Source organism: Hetaerina americana, unplaced genomic scaffold, assembly GCF_022747635.1.
Source record: "Hetaerina americana unplaced genomic scaffold, ioHetAmer1.1.p SCAF_88, whole genome shotgun sequence".
NCBI lineage: Eukaryota > Metazoa > Arthropoda > Insecta > Odonata > Calopterygidae > Hetaerina > Hetaerina americana.
In genome coordinates, this window is record NW_027287516.1 from 994031 (window position 1) to 997519 (window position 3489).

At 38.8% G+C, this 3489-nt stretch overlaps 1 non-coding gene across 1 annotated transcript; it reads right to left on the reverse strand.

The window, feature by feature from the left end:
- Positions 1 to 2619: 2619 nt before the first annotated feature.
- Positions 2620 to 2703, reverse strand: TRNAL-CAG (transfer RNA leucine (anticodon CAG)). Its single transcript has one exon. It is a non-coding gene; the product is annotated as a tRNA-Leu (tRNA).
- Between the last annotated feature and the right edge of the window lie 786 nt (positions 2704 to 3489).

A 3489-nucleotide genomic window follows, 5' to 3' on the forward strand; every position in this document is an offset into this window, starting at 1 on the left:
GAAATTTGGGTTCCCCGCCTCTTTCCTAAGATCTGCCCAACCTTTCTCCCCCTTCAGAATTCGGAACATTCCACAAAGTCTGCTTACTTTCCTTCTAGTTTGTAGAGGTTCCCAGCCCAGCGTTTCTAGCATGTCAGACACAGTCTCCATCCTCCTATGCTTCCCCAGTACATATCGGGCAGCCTTTCTTTGCACCTTTCCCAGTTTTTTAATATGACCTTCTTCATGAGGGTCCCATACAAGAGAAGCGTACTCTAAAATTGGTCTTACCATTGGTCTTAAAGATGTACTCCACATTTAGCCCCCACCCTAAGTCCTTAGTTAAATATACAAGTATTTACAAGTATCACTTCTAGGAATGACATTTTCTGAGAATTTATATTCCCTATTTTTTCTATTTACCTTATTGCTAAAAGTGATGAATTTGCATTTGCTAACATTAATATCCATCCCATTTTATGTCACCCAATCCGCCATTTTATTAATGCCCCTTTGAAGTTTGTCACGGTCTCTGTCATTTTCGACTTTCCTGTAGATAATACAATCGTCTGCAAAAAGTCTTATCTGAGAATTAATATTTACTGGGAGATCATTTATATAGATTACCACACAAAGAACATAAAAATGCAACACTGCATAGAGAATTTTTTTACCTCAACGTCAATACACCTTTTTCAAGTTTCCGCCGGGAAATCGTCCAACACAGGAGAGGTGGGGATAGAGCAAAAATATTTCCTTGACCGGGACCGAGAAATATTTTAGCACGGCTTCCCCACCTTCTCGTGTCCGCCCTTGACATGTGATCCTATCCCTTTTCCTTGAATGAATGTGAAAACATATACATATATATATATATATATATATATATATATATATATATATATATATATATATATATATATATATATGTTTTCACGATATGTAACAAGGATAATACGAGGGTCATCCGGAAAGTAGTACCCGTTCGTGAAATAAAGACACAAAAGTAAATATTAACAAACATAAAAAATTTTATTTGAAAGAGGATACTTTAAACTACTTCTCAACATAATCTCCAAGCAAATTAAGGCATTTGTCATAACGTGTGACAAGTTTCTGTATTCCTGCTGCATAGTCCTTCGCCGCCAGCTCATTGAGATACGCGAGGGACCCATCTTGCACAAATTTTTGCATAATGCAGATGGTGTTTAACAATTTCATGAACAATTGTTCGAGAAACATTGGGAAAATGCTCACAGATGTCATCAATTGTGACGCGCCGATCGTTCCTCACGAATTCGTCAACTGAGCTCACCAGTTGGTCTGTAATGACAGACGGTCTCTCCGAACGCTCATCGTCGTGTGTGTTCCCCCTCCCCATGTTGAAGTTGCGACACCACCGCCGAACAGACGACTCGTCCATTACATTGTCTCCATACACCTCCTTTAATTGGCGATGAATATCACATGGGCGAACGTTTCTTGCATTGAGGAATTTAATCACTGCCCTCACTTCACAACTGGCGGCGTTCTCAATTTTTTTAAACATTGTAAACAATCACAGAAACAACACAGGCAATGCTAGCGTCACGCAACTTGGCTCAGAGAAGGCAGACAAGCCACTGAAGCTATCTGACCTCGTCCAGCGGCTACTCGCGTCGTCAGCACTTCATGCGGCACGAACGGGTACTACTTTCCGGATGACCCTCGTATCTGCTAAATGGTTGTCGGTAGAATTCGTATTTACAAACGTTTTTTCCAAGGAGTGTTATTTGTTCGATCTCTTCATCTTAATTCTTCATTAATTTGTTAACATATTACTCTGCAAACTACCACTACGATGTATGGCAGGGGGTGGTTACACATCAGACTAATTTTGACCCAAAATACTCGTCCCTACCAACGCACTCGGACGTCCTCTAATCACTCTGTTTTACAATTATTCTCTCTACTTTTATTTACTTTATATATCCTAAGCTGTTTCACGGGGCTAATATTACATTTTCAACATCAAGGAAGAGACATCCTACCTTACGTAATAGATTTGGAGAGGAGTAGAACTTTCCTGGAAACTTTATGAGCGATCCGGGAAAGCGCTGTGGACGAATGATCTTGATGAGTACTTGATTCACTTCCCCCTGAGCTCATATTTAATCACTGAAAATTCGTATAGTTTACGAATTATGGATTGCTCGGATATGAAGTCACGGACAGGACAAGTATTCAGCGAGATTACATTTCTCATTCGATACATGGCATGACAGTGTAATTATTCTTTTAACCCTTGCGCAGTTTCAACAAATGAAACAGCTGCCGCAAAAAACCATAAAGGTTAACTTACCCAGTGGGGTCAACACATATGCCATAATATTGTTTCGCTGACGGCACAAATTTTTGAATGTGCCATGTCCTATAGGAATTACAATGATTACAGTAAAATTATGCTTGAGTGAAACTTTTCTGTTAATGATTATGTGAACAAAATTAACATATGAACGATAATTCGATACAAAAAAACATCCTGGATTTTAAAATAAAATGGAATTTTCCTCATATAATTATGTGGGATACCAAATGTAATTGGGTCTTCAAATCATAAAGATTAAATTAGTTTTAAGAATACCAATTTGTAAAAATGTTTGTCAGAAGTGGGATTCGAACCCACGCCCGGAGAACCGGACTGCGACCTGAACGCAGCGCCTTGGACCGCTCGGCCATCCTGACTTGATTTGAAATTGATCGTTCGGCAGTTTTCCTGTGGTCACAAACTCGAAATACATTTTTTTATCCATGAGTTAACTAAATATAACCCATGCCGAACAATACGCTGCATTGATACATCCCTTTCTTCTTTAAGGGATCTTTAACTGAGGCCTATGTAATGCTACTTGAAGCTTCATGATGATCTCACTTTCTTATAAAAAGGACAGCTAGAATATGGTATTAAATGATTCAGGAAGGGGTGACAATTGATTATTAATTGTAAGGTTAACCCGGAGCTACGGTGCACTGCTATAGAAATAGTGACAATGAACATAGCCGCAGCCATGCCTTAAGTAGAGAGTTGAATGAAATTTAAGAAAGTATTATTATAATCATTGCATATTACGTTCATAGTGGAGTTACTGACTGATTTTGTTCAGCAAAAAATTGCACATGAGAAGTATTTGTGCGCAGTAGATTCCTAGGCTACTTATACCGCAACGCTCAAATATAGAAGAAGTTACTTCAGGTGTTCCCCAGGGATGTGTTATAGGACCTCTTTTGTTCCTACTTTACTTTAACGACATTGACTCCGTCATCAATAGTAAGATACGTTTATTTGCCGATGGTGCAGTGGTTTGCCGTGATATCCGTAATCCTGTGGACACAGCAGCTTTAACAGATGACTTTAATTCTATACAACGCTGGTGCGACACTTAGCAATTAGAATTAAACTTGAAAAAGTGCATGGTGATAATTCTTTGGAAAAAGAACAATTCCCTTCCGAACACCTACTATTTAAATTAT